Source organism: Callithrix jacchus, chromosome 3 (genome assembly GCF_049354715.1).
Source record: "Callithrix jacchus isolate 240 chromosome 3, calJac240_pri, whole genome shotgun sequence".
NCBI classification, from domain to species: domain Eukaryota; kingdom Metazoa; phylum Chordata; class Mammalia; order Primates; family Cebidae; genus Callithrix; species Callithrix jacchus.
In genome coordinates, this window is record NC_133504.1 from 109,378,503 (window position 1) to 109,392,644 (window position 14,142).

Genomic DNA, 14,142 nt, shown 5'->3' on the forward strand with positions numbered 1-14,142 from the left:
CTGGGATTACAGGTGTGAGCAATGGCACCCGGCCTTTAAAAGTTCTTAATCCCTTGAAGCACATGTCCCCTCCTACCAGTCTGAGGAGTGGCAGATATAAATAAATAAATGAATGAGTAAACATCAGAGGCGCAAAGTGTTTTGAAGATGGGGATTGGCAAGGGAATAAATGGTAAGGAGAGCTGTTTGAGGCAGTGGTCAGGGAAGATCCCTCTAATATAATTATCAGTAATCAGAGATCTGAATGAAGTAAGAGAATAATCCCTGTAGCTGTCTTTTGTGGAGGCCAAGGGACCCAGAGCAGAACCACCCTGGAGAGAGTAGAAGACAAAGTCAGAATAGGAGCCAGGAATGAATATACAACACCGTTTACATTAACACAGAACATTTTCTGTTTACATCCTTGGCCAGGTGTGGTGGCTTATGTCTGTAATCTCAGCAGTTTGGGAGGCTATGGTGAGGGAATCGCTTGAACCCAGGAGTTCAAGACCAGCCTGTACAAGATGGCAAAACTCCATCTCTACAAAAAGAGAAAAAAGAGTTTGTCCTTTTAGGAAAGGGGATGCAAAGGTGTGTAGCAGCCACCATCTGGCCTAGCAATTCCACTGGTAGATAAATATCTAAAATCATGAAATTGTGATATGAAAAGGGTTATAGCAGCATTATTCATAATAGCTAAGAAGTGGAAACAACCCAGTGTCTGTCACCTGATGAATGGATAAACAAAATGTAATATCTACCATTTAAAATAATAAAAATGCAGAATAGAACTTCACTAAACATAATGTCATGGGTGAGCAATGGCTATCTGCACCAGTGGTGTGTGTGTAAAATAATTTACCATGGCAGTTGTAGATAAAGAAAGGCAGATTTATTAGAGAAAGTATGAAAATATGTTGCCAGGGAGCAACACGTAGGCTCAACAGAAGAAAAGCTGACTGTCAAACAAAGGTTTGCAGATTTTATAGACTAGTGTTTATGCTGTATGCTGAAGAGGGCGGCACTGATAACACCAAGGTTGCAGTGAATTAACTTGCAGGTGTCTGCTGATGGCTGGGTGCAGGAAGATTGTGAGCTATTTGTGCAGAAGGGCTATGCGTCCCAGACTTCTACCTTACCTTCTTTCTCTTTTTGCTTTCCCTCAGTCCTGCCAGCCTAACTCTGTTTCTCTAATTAGGACTCCACACATATGTGTAAGCATTCATCTGTCTTTAATAAGGTGCCAAAAGGCCAGGTGCAGTGGCTCACACCTGTAATCCCAGCACTTTGGGAGGCAGAAGTGGGCAGATCACAAGGTCAAGAGATGAAAACCGTCCTGGCTAACATGGTGAAACACCCTCTCTACTAAAAAATACAAAAATTAGCTGGGCGTGGGGGTGCGCGCCTGTAGTCCCAGCTACTGGGGAGGCTGAAGCAGAAGAATTGCTTGAACCCAGGAGGCAGAGGTTGCAGTGAGCTGAGATCGTGCCACTGCACTCTAGCATGGCGCCTGGTGACAGAGAAAGACTGTCTCAAAAAAAAAAAAAAAAAGATGCCAAAAACTAGTTGTTCTTCTTACATGGTGCCAGACTTCCAAGAGGCAGGAGTAGAAGTTGCCAGTTCTCTAAAAGGTTAGGTATTACTTTACTGTATTTTATTTGTCAGAACAATCACAGCCGGCCCACATTCAAGAGTGTGCAGAAATAGAATTCATCTCTTGATGGAGGAATAGCATGTGAATACAGGAAGGAAAGAACTGGAGATAAGTTATCACAAAGATAAAATGGGTTGGGGAGCTAGAAAACAGATTTAATATGTCAGGAGCCACTAACAACTGAAGACCAATTTAGAATTAAAGTAATTAAACTTCAGATTTATACATGATAGTGGATTGAATAGTTGGTCTCAAACCTTCACCGTCCCTGAATTCACACACTTGTCATATGGAGAGTATAGTTCCCTGCCTTTTGATTTTGGGCTTAGCCATATTGTATACTTTATCTATTGCTGCATCCCAAACCATCCCCAAATTTAGTGACTTAAAACGATTATGCAACAATTCTGCAGGTTGGATAGGGGTTCTTTTGTTGTTCTCACCTGGGCTCACTCATGAAGTTACATTCGGCTATCGGGTCAGCTGAGAGCTGAGCTAGGAAATTGGGATGCTTCTCTCTCCACGTGGGCTTTCATCCATAGAGAGGTTAACCTGAGCTGGGCCTCTCTCCACGTGGGCTTTCATCCATAGAGAGGTTAACCTGAGCTGGGCTTCCTCATTGCCTTTAGGATTCCAAGAGGGTGTGAACGGAACTGCAAGGATCTTTTTTTTTTTTTTGAGACGGAGTCTTGCTTTGTTGCCCAGGCTGGAGTACAGTGGCGTGATCTCAGCTCACTGCAACCTCCGCTTCCCAGGTTCAAGCAATTCCCTGCCTCAGCCTCCTGAGTAGCTGGGATTACAGGTGCCCACACCACGCCCAGCTAATTTTTTTATTTTTAATACAGACAGGGTTTCACCACCTTGGCCAGGCTGGTCTTAAACTCCTGACCTTGTGATCCACCCGCCTCAGCCTCCCAAAGTGCTGGGATTACAGGCTTGAGTCACCATGCCCAGCCTGCAAGGGTCTTTTTAGACTCAGGCTTCCAAGCCACAAATTTTATTTCTACTGCACTCTATTGGTCAAAGCAAGTCACAAGCTCATATTCAAGGGGCAAGGAACACATGCAGGGGGAAGAACTCTACCTCTTGATGGGAGGAACTGTAATTGATTTATGGTCATGTTTAATCTACTACATATTAATGGCAGCAGTTGGCCATCTGGAGCAGCTGCTGCCATCACACTGACTGCAGCAGGGAGGCACAGATGGAGCTGCATGCTCCATGAAGCTGGCGGGAGCTAGAGACAAGTGGGAGACCCAACCAGTCCAATTTGGGGCAGGAGCTTCCTGGGTGCCACTGCCACCTCTGAAGCCACAGCTATGGACCTGGGAATCCCTGTGCTCTTGGGGCCTGGGATTAGGTGGGAGCCCTACCCTCCCGACTGCAGCTGCATCTGCCCAAACTGTGGCTGCAAACCCAGGCCTCCTGTTCCAAGGAGCAGAAAGGAGCCCTACTTTCCCTGGCGCAGCTACTGCCACCCAAACTGGGGCTATGGACCCAGACATCCCTGCACTCCTGAGGGCCCTGGAAGGCCATCTCTGCCCTCACAGGCTCAAAAATGCCTGCTCCCACTGCCTGGCTCCTCCCTGCAGTTGGTACGTGCTCTGATCTTGGAGCAAAGTCAAGGCCAAACCCAGGTGTTGTCATGGCCAGGCCAGATGTGCACACACGGGGTAGTGTTGACACACCAGCCCCCTGCTGCCTTGGCCCCCTCCATATTTTGGGCACTGAGAAACATAGGAAGGAAACTGAAGTGGGGGGAAGCTGAAAGCAGCTTGGCACTGGCCTGCATGCACCCCTTGGCACCTACAGCCTGGGTGCCATGAAACAGCAGCAGGAGGCAGACATCAGGACAACCAGCTGCAGACAGGAGCTACCCACTCCAGAGCCTCCTCTGAGTTACTGTCACTCAATAGAGCTCCTCGTCATATTGCTCACCATCCACTTGTCTGCGTATCTCATTCTTCCTGGATGGAGAAAAGAATTTGGGAACCACCAAATGAGGCTAAGAGTTGTAACGCAAACAGGGATGAGACATGCCCCTTGCTCACCACGTGGTGGGCAAAGAGAAAGAAAGAAGAGCTGCAGCCCTTTGGGGAGCCCAGACTTGGGAGCCCCCTGAGCCAGGGCTGTGATTCTCTCTTTGGGGCCCTGAAGTTCCTGACATCTTCAAGCTTCTGGGTGCCACCATGTTTCCTGATGCCAGCTGTGGAAGCTGCCTGTGGTGCACCTGGTCTGGTCACAGCCTCACAGGGTGCCAGCACCTGTGCTGGCCCTTGGAGCTGCCTGCTCTGCTATAGCAGGGGTATGTCTGTGCAGTGGTCGGAGACCATGCTTGCTCACACACCCTTCACCACTCCATGCAATCTCCCTTGGCAGGCATGAGATCCAGGCCAGTAGTGTGAGCTGAGAGCAGCCTGCCAGGCCAAGTGAGTGGAATGAGCCCAGTGGGGCCAAGCAAACTCATGCAAAGACACCAACTGGCCACAGAGGTTTCTGCCAGAAAAGTGACACCCCAAAGATCCCATAACGATATGTGACTCATTTTGGCCAATGGCATGCAGATAGCATGACAATGTGCCCAGTTCCAGGTCTAGGTGTTAAAAACCCTTGAGTGCTTCTTAGTCTCTTGTGCTTCTGCCATCATCACAAGAAGAAAAGGCCTCGGGTACTGTACTTGTTCAAGAACAATGAGACATGGAGGGCAAAGCTGATTCAGCCAACCTGCAGCCCTGCAGTGAGATGCAGAGCTGCCCAGCTAAGCCAAACCCAGGTAAGCTAAACCCCAGCTAAGACATAGAAGAACATAACAAATTAATGTTGCTTTAAGCTAAAGGGAAGAAAAAAAAATCCTGTTTTTTTTCTTTTTTTTTGAGACAGGGTCTTGCTTTGTCACCCAGGCTGGGGTACAGTGTCATGATTATGGCTTACTGCAGCCTTAAACTCCTGGCTCAAACAACCTCCCCTCCCTACCCCTGACTACAGGCATGTGCCACTTGTCATGGCCACCTTGATTTTGTTTGTAAAGACAGGGTCTTACTATGTTGCCCAGGGTGGTTTCAAACTCTGACCTCAAGTGATTCTCCCACCTTGGCCTCACCAAGTGCTAGTATTATCAGCATGAGCCACCATACCCGGCCCACACTGGACAGATTATAATGCCAACCCTCAAATGGCTCAAAGATTGGGCATAAAACCCAAATCAGGCCAATCAGAATTCTTTCCCTGAGAATCCTTCTCCTCCAAAGCCAGTCATAAAATGTAGAAATACTATTCTAACTTTCCCTTGCCTTTCTGTGTAGGAGCTGGCCATAAAAATATTCTCTGACCTACCTTGTCTGATAGTAGGTCATAAGACCCTCATTCCACAGGGGTGCTGTCCTATACCCAAGAGAAGGAATACCATGCAGAGACTCAGAAGAATTTGAACAAATAGGCCTTGCTGGGTTTCACTACTCAATCTATCACCATTAGACCATTCTCTTTTTGTCCCATCACATTTCTACATGGCAGTCCATTTTTCATTGAACCTAAACATAAAAATAGGCAGTCTTCTCTGGGTCTTTGGTTTTCATATCTGAAGCCTTCCATGTCACAAAAAAACTTTGATTAAATGAAGTTGTTGCACCTTTCTCTCGTTAACTTGTCTTTTGATATAGGAATGTCAGCCACAAACCTTATGATGAATGAGAAAAGGTATCACATCTTTTCACCCCTGTGCGGGGCTATTATGGTTCCCCATGTTCACCGGAGACCCAGCTTCCTCCCTGGAAGGAAGATGATACTGCTCTGCCATCTCGATCATGTCACCTCATGATCCAAGATGATTCTCAAGTCCTAGGACAGCAGTGAGGGAAAGGTATGCCTGCATCCTTGTGTTGTGGCTTTCTGGAAGTTCACATATATCCACTTACATCTTACAGCATTGAATTTAGCAATAAGAACAGACTAATTATAGAAAAGGTTATAAAACAATCTTATATTTTGGTCAGCAATGTGCCCACGTAAGAATCAGGGTTCTGTTACTAAGGAGGAAGCATAGAATGGAAATCAGATTAGGCATTTAGCTGTACATGCCACAATATATAATGAATCTAACTTCCTGGGAGCAACTATGTTAGTTTCTCAATCATGACTACACTAGTATGTCTACTGATCTCCTTCAGCTCTAAACTATCCATTCCTATTTTCAGCAGCTTTGTTATTTTTTTCAAAATATCTCATAGAAACCTCATAATTTTTCAAAATCTTAGTACCTGTATACATATAATTACATAGGACCTACTGTGGCTTCTAAAAGATGACTGAAGTCAATTATTAAAGTAGTTCACCATTCCTCATTTTCTTTCTTCTAGAAAATAGGCTGTATGCAGTGGCTCATGTGTATAATCCAAGCAATTTTGGAGGCTGAGGCAGGAGGATCACTTGAGGTCAGGAGTTTGAGACCAACCTGGCCAACATGGTGAAACCCCATCTCTACTAAAAGTATAAAGATTAGCCTGGTGTAGTGGCGGCTGCCTGTAATCCCAGCTACCTGGGAGGCTGAGGCATGAGAATCGCTTGAACCCAGGAGTTGAAGTATGCAGTGAGCCAAGATCATGCCATTGCACTCTAGGGAATAGAGAGAGACTCAGTCTTGGAAAAAAAAAAGAAAAGAAAAGAAAGAAAGAATATATATTGATAAAGAAATTCTTAATATAAGTTCTAGTCTTACTGAATAACATGTCATTACTTGATTCTTTTCTGGTGCATGAAATGGTCAGAAACTTATCCTTTATATACAGTGTATTTCACTTGTGGAATAGATTAAAACTAAAAATCTGACTTTTATTAAAGTAATTTAAGGCCTTTTAAACAGAGATTATTCAGAACATCTTTCTCTTTTTGTTTTTGAAGAAATGGGGTTTCACTCTGCCACTCAGGTTGGAGTGCCGTGGTGCAAGCATAGCTCCCTGCACTCTAACTCCTGGGCTCAAGTGATCCTCCTTCCTTGGCCTCCTCCCACAGCACTTGGATGACAGATATGAGCCACCAGGCCCAGTGTAGAACAGCCTCAAAACGTTTAACATCGATGAACTATGTACAGAGAGGTAATGCAGTATCAGAGGATATACCTTGAAGACTATACCTAGATTCAAATCCCTGCTTTTTCACTGTATGGCTGGAGGCAAGTCATTAACATTGTGCCTCAAAATGTCCTCATCTATAACACTGGAATAGTACTATCTACATCAAAGCATTATTGTGTGGATATATGTAAGGTTTCTCTAAAAACGGACATTGAATAGATGTTAATGGTGGGCAAAGACATTTACAGGAAGAACATATAAACTATCAATCAATTCAGCTTTATTTTCTATTTTTGACACAAAAATGGCACAGTAGTTAGGAATATAAACTGTGGAGCCAGACTGCAAGGATTCATATCCCAGCTCCATCATTTACAAGCTTTGGGACCTCAGGCAGGTTACTTAACTTATCTCTCTGTGCCTCATCTGTAAAATGGGGATGATAATAATAACATTGTCCCTTAGAGCTATTGTAAGACTTAAGTGAGTTGATACATGTAGAACATTTAGAACAGTGCCTACAAAGAGGAACCATTTGTAAGGGTTAGTATCATGGTTAATTTTATTTGCCAATTTGGCTAGGCCGAGGTTCTCTGATATTTTGTCCAACACTAGTCTAGCTACAAAGGTATTTTTAGACGGGACTAATATTTAAATCAGTAGATCTCATCTAGAAGATTACCCTCCAAATGGGGGAAGCCCTCAACCAATCAGTTGAAGTCCTTAAGAGAAAAAGACTTAAGTTCTCCAAAGAAGCAGGAATTCTTCCTGCTCCATGGCAGGAGCAGCTCATAGAAGTTTAAATACCAGCCTCAGAAGTTTAGGACTTTTTTTCCCCTACTGGAAATGGGGAGCTAGTGAAACTTTATGAAATAATGTCATAAGATGAAAAGAGTATCAAAGGGTGCAGGATTAGTTAGGAGGAGGGAGAAACTGGGAAAAGAGAGAACAGATAGAAAATAGTATAGCCTTGCATTATACAGGTATATACAGTTTGTTACTGGAAGAGCAATGAGCGTCTGTTTCCTTACTGTTAGGTTGAGTGTCATTTCAGGCCATGTAGAGGTCCCTCATGTGGGCAGCCTACTGTCCCTCTCTTTGTCCCCTTTCCTTCTTCCCTTTGTTGTAATTCTCCTTCCTCCCAGGTTCCAGCCTCCTAGTGCTTCGTATGGTTTATAAGAAGGCAGGGTGGGGTTACGGAACATCATTTTTGCTGTCATTTGTGACATGGGTAAGGTCCTTCCTGGTTTCACTGTGGGAAGATGACTGTGGATTCTTATTTCCTTATGTTAAAGCATCTTCAAGAAAGCAGATCCCTCTTGCATATTTCTCATAACACAAAATTTGAATTTTTAAACTTTTTCTGGAGTGTTTTTGTATATAAAATCTAAATTGCCCAAAGCCACAATAACTTATGAAACTTAATCTGGTTTAAACTCTATATTTAACATTGCTAGGGAAATAAACACAGTTGGTTACTTTCCCAGAGCATGTCAATTAGCTGGAAAAATAATACTTTCTTTTCTGCCATTGGAAGAGAAACTGACCAATAGAAAAGCAGTTCAGCACCTACACCCACTCTGTACAAAATAAGGAGGGTGTTTGTACGTGCATCTGGTTGCTTGACAACCAATGACAAACAGGCCTTTCATTATCTCTTACAATGTTAACTTGAGATTCCAAACCCTAATCTAAATGAGACTCAGAAGACAACAATGAGTTTAGAAAACTAGACATCATTTCCAATAGGATATAAGCATAAACACTTCTAGCATTACAGATTTCAAAGACAAAGGCAGTTTCTCCTGATACTGCGTACATTTGTCTTTTGTTTGGCTTGCATAAAACTAGTTATTTATACATTCACTTCATTCCACTGACAAGAAAAATATTTACTGAATATTCTCTTTAGGGATCACAAGGGAATTTCTGGACTGTTTCGCTATGTCCTAATAGCAGTGTATTAGCAGATATTACTTGGCAATAAAGTTTGACTTTTAGATTATCCAAGGTATAATTTTTGGTGTTATTCTGCACCATTTCCCACAGCTAGAAGGATATGTATGTTGCTTTACAGGGTTTTCAATTTTTTAAACTGCATATTTACAGGCTTCCTCAATGCACTGTAAAAGCTTCAAAGAATAATAACACTGCGTATTTTTATGGGACACTTACGTTCTCTACCTAATTGAATTCTGGCAGTGACTATGTAAGTTAGGCAGGGTAGGTTATATTTAGTGCTCATTTGCAGATGATAAAACAGAGGCACAGGAAGTTCAGTATTTGCCTGAGGACCCATATTGGTCAAAAGCAGTGTCAGCACTGAAGGGCGTCAGATTCAAATATGAGGAATGTTTTCTATGTTTTCAAGATACTTCTTGAATTAGAAACTTGTTTTCTCTTTCTCTATTGTTTCTTGGTAGATTTGTATAGTATTCAGCCACTGAATAACACTATACTTTCCCACTTGTAGCATTCGTTATAGGTACTTGCCTACCTTCCAATTTTCCTTCCAGTTTTCATGAAAGGAGAGACCATGTTTATATTGTTTATTTATTGCCATAAATCCATAGCCTAACATAGTTCCTGATATAGTATGATCTTCATGAATATTTATTGAATGAATGTATGAAAATTTCCCTTAGGCTAAAATTATCCCAAAAACAATTCAAAAAAACAATTTTAAGTTACGGCTAATAGTTGTATCAGTTGAGATAGGATAGGTGAAGTTGGGTTAAAATTCAGTAGCATACAACATCAAAGATTTATTTCTTGCTCACGTTCCATGACTATCATAGGTTGGCAGTGGAATTCTCTTCTTTGGAGTCATTCAGGGAGCAGCTATTCTCTGGAACATTGTTGGTTGCAATGGCAGAGGCAAGTGAGCCTTGGAGGGTCTTGCATAGGGACATGAAATGCTCAATCTCAAAAATTACCCCATCACCTCCACTCACAATTCATTGACCAAGACAAGTCACAGCTGCCTGCCCTCCCCTGGAACTACTGGCTTGGGTGATGAAGAGCAGTAAAGATCTGGCAAACAATGCTAATAATGACTATCATATTTTACTTCCTTGATTTTGAGCTTTTGTGATTTAAATAACAAAACACAATTTTGTATACCTTTCTTACAAAATACATTTACAAAATGTGATTGTTCTCACAACAGCTCTAATGGGAAACATGCAATTAAAGACGTGAATAAGATCAAGTATAATAAATAATAGTCAAATAGAGGTGGAAATGGAAAGACTTTTCAAATCTCTGTAGCACTGGTACTGGTTGAAGCTTTTTTTTTCTTTTTTTTGAGATGGAGTCTTGCTCTTTTGCCAAGGCTGAAGTGCAGTGGTGTAATCTTGGCTCACTGCAACCTCTGCCTCCCAGGTTCAAACAATTATCATGCCTCAACCTCCTGAGTAGCTGGGATTACAGGTGCATGCCACCACGCCCAGCTAATTTTTGTATTTTTAGTTGAGATGACATTTTGCCATATTGGCCAGACTGGTCTTGAACTCCTGACCTCAGGTGATCTGCTCATTTTGGCCTCCCAAAGTGCTGAGATTACAGACTTGAGTCACTGTGCCCAGCCTAAAACTTATTTATTCCAAATTTGTGGGGGTTAATTACACAGGGTGGGGGAAGGAACAATCATATTTTAAATTAAAATCACTGCTGCAAGTTTAATTGCATCCAAGGACAAGATTGCAAATTCTCCGTCTCTCTTTCTTTTTTTGAGACAAGATCTTGCTTTGTTGCTCAGACTGGAGTGCAGTGACATGGTCACAGATCACTGCAACCCCAAACTCCTGGGGTCAAGTAATCCTCCCACCTCAGCCTCTCAGGTAGTTGGGATTACAGGCATGCACTACCATGTCTGGCTAATCTTTTTTTTTTTTTTTTTTTTTTTTTTTTGTAGAACAGGAGGCTCACTATGTTGTCCAGGCTGGTCTCGAATTCCTGGCCTCAAGCTGTCTTCCTGCCTTGGCCTCCAAAAGTGGTGGAATTATAGGGATGAGCCACTGAGACAGGCCTAAAAATTCTCTCTGTCAGTGTTTTGGCAATTATCCTGGTACCACAGAGAAGGGACATCTGGGCTATCAATTCAGGATGGAACAGTCTGAACTTTGGAAAAATACATCCTAGTATCCCAGGCCCATGGTTTAGGCATGAGGCCAAAAGTAGCATATAGATACCTTTCTAGAAAATTGCTGATTCTGAGTATACAAAAATATCCATATCTAATTTTTAACAACAAATGATTCATTAGTGAATATTAATAATTATGCAATTATATATACCACCCACCCATCAAAAGCCCTATGAATTGTTTTGGGAATAATTTTCTGATAGCCAGTGGTTTTCAGCAGATGGTACAATTCTTTAAAATATAAACTGAGCTAGGCACAGTGGTGCATGCCTGTAGACCTAGCTATTTCACTGAGGTGGGAGAATCACTTGAGCCCAGGAGTTCAAAGGTATAGTGCACTATTATCACACTTGTGAATAATCCTTGCACTCCAGGCTGGGGCAACGCAGGGAAATCCTGTCTCTAAAAAAAAAAAAATAAGTAAATAAAAAGTAGCTCAACTTAATGAATGTATGGAGTACTCTATCCCCTTGATTATTTTGTACATTGGACAGTGATCTGTCATGCCAAGTCAGCCTCTGTGGTGAATTCTTTTTCATTTTTAAATTGTTTGGTCAAATATCAAATAATGATTTCCTTTACACATTATTCACATTTCTAAAGGCTTTTATTTTAGGTTTTGAGGTACATGAACAGTTTTATTATATAGATAAACTGTGTGTCATGGGGGTTTGGTGTACAGATAATTGTGAATTGTTTTTTGTTGTCACCCAGGCTGGTATGCAGTGGTGAGATCATGGCTCATTGCAGCCTGGACCTCCCAGGCTCAGGTGATCGTCTCACCTCAGTCTCCCAAGTAGCTGGGATCACAGGTACACACCACCATGCCGGGCTCATTTTTGTATTTTTTGTAGAGATGAGGTTTTGACATGTTGCCCAGGCTGGTCTTGAACTCTGGGCTCAAGTGATCCACAGCCTCGGCCTCCCAAAGTGCTGGGATTATAGGCATGAGCCACTGTACTGGCCATGAATTCTTTTTGTATATTTAGCTATGCCTCAGAGATTCAAAACCCCAAAGCATATAATTCAAAAGACATGAACTCCTGGCTTTAATTTTAATGAGCTGTGGTAGAGTGTGAAATGGTGTGATTTTCAAAGGCAATTTCAAGAACTGTTTTAGTATCAAAGATATTCTTCAGAACAGCCTAACTGGCTTTGCTTATCATATGACTGTAGATTCCAGTCCATTTTGGTACAAGGATTTGGCAAAGTCATGATGTTCTCAGATGCTGGGCATGCAAATGCTTATAAAAAAGGTCAAAACTCCAGGACAATTCAAAATACTTTACACTTCCAAGCTTAAAATTTCCCACATCTTTCTTCTTATTTATTGCCAAATATGTTCACATTTGTGAAAGCAAAGTCCTTCGTTACCTACACCAAATTTTGATCCAAATGCTTGAGATATTGCAGCACATGATACATTATTGATGAGCAGGTTCTTTAAAACTTAATTGTAACTTAGCTACCAAAATACTCCATCAAATGAAAAGGCCATCACCAAGAGATATGTACTGGAATGCTCATAGTAGCACTATCTATAACGGCTCTAAATGACAAATTACCCTTATGTCCATCAGAAGAATGAATTCATAAATTACAGTGTATCCACAGAATAAAAAAAAGATGAATGATCTACAGCTGCATATAACAATATGGAAGAATCTCACAAGTATAATGCTGAGTCCAAGTAGCCAAAAATAAAAGAACACATATTTGATGGCTTTATATATATCAAGTATAAAGACAGGGAAAACTACCTATGCTGTTGAAAGTCAGTGTAGAAACTCCCCTAGGAAGGAGGCAGTGACTGAAAGGCAGGTTGATGGGGTTCCCAGGTGTTAATAATGTTTTATTCCTTGATATGTGTGCTGGATACAAAGGTGTCTTCAGACTGAAAATTCATTGAACTGTCTACAGTTAGGATATGTGCACTTTTTAAGATGTATATTTCAATACATTTTTTAAAAATTTCAGGCCAGGTACAGTGGCTCATTCCTGTAATCCCAGCACTTTGGGAGGCTGAGGTGGGCAGATTGCTTGAGTTCAGGAGTTCAAGACCAGCCTGGACAACATGGGGAAACCCTGTCTCTACAAAAAATATAAACATTAGTTGTGCATGGTTGTGCATGCCTGTAGTCCCAGCTACTTGGGAGGCTGAGGTGGGAGGATCACTTGAGCCTGAGAAGTGGAGCTTTCATGGAGATGAGATAGTGCCACTGCACTCCAGCCTGGGCAGGAGTAAAATCCTATCTCAAAAATAAATAAATAAATAAATAAATAAAAGGAAACAATCCGGGAAGTCTATAAATGACATCAACTCAACATAATATTACTCAAGGTTATTACTATAATTTGTGAGCCATCAATGTGAGAGTCCTCTCTAACCAGCTTATTAAATGCACTGGATTCAGAATAGTTGTCCCTGGTCTAGAATAACTAAAATGTCAAATCAAGTTAATTATTTATCTTTAAACTCTCTACTTTTCCCTCCTTTCAGTTATATTGCCATAGTTTAATCCAAGTCATCTTCCACCTTAAATTTCATGTCATCATCGCCTAATTAGTTTCCCAATAGCTTATATTAACTGTTCTCTGCACATCAACCAAAGTGATGTAAAGTCTAAACCCAGATCCTTTCACGTCTTTTTTTTTTTACGAATGCCTCAACAGAACCCCATTAAATTTAAAATGTAATGCCACCACCAGGCCCTGTCTGCCTCTCCTCCCTCAATACGCTAGAGCCACTTTGACTTTCTTTGTTCTTCCAAAACGCCAGGCTGTCCCACCTAGAGATCTTTGTCTGTTGTCCCCTCTGCCAGAACAATTCATCATTTTATTGGCATTTATTCAGCTTAAATGCCATCTTACAAGGTTCTCATATAACAGCCGTATCTGAAGTCATTCCCCAGTGACCACACCATGTCTATTTCTTTTCTTGACACAATTAGTTACTATCGTATGTGCTTATTTACTTGTTGGTTTTCTCCCTCTTTGTTAGACTGCAAATTCTGTGAGGGCAGCTATCATGTCTGTCTGTGTTAGGGGTGTATCCCCATTGTCTAGCAAATGCCTGACATACAAGACGTCCTTCAATAAACACAGAAATACTTGTATGAATGAATAAACATTCCCGAAGGATCACAGATACCTGTTCAGCCAAGAACGTTGCACTGTGCACTGCTTTTCAAAGAGATGGCAGTGAAATCAGACGCCTTTCAAGCTCTAAGCCAGGTAGTGTTGGCATCGTTCTCGGTTTCCTGGCTGTCACAACCACTTGTCCCTTTGCCGCA

General features: G+C 41.9%; 1 long non-coding RNA gene across 1 annotated transcript in view; it reads right to left on the reverse strand.

Annotated features, from left to right (window-relative positions):
• Positions 1-14,120, reverse strand: part of LOC144581795 (uncharacterized) — a 45,590-nt gene extending 31,470 nt beyond the window's left edge. The window contains exon 1 of the long non-coding RNA XR_013533025.1: positions 14,001-14,120. This is a non-coding gene — a long non-coding RNA (uncharacterized LOC144581795). The remainder of the gene's footprint in view (positions 1-14,000) is intronic.
• Between the last annotated feature and the right edge of the window lie 22 nt (positions 14,121-14,142).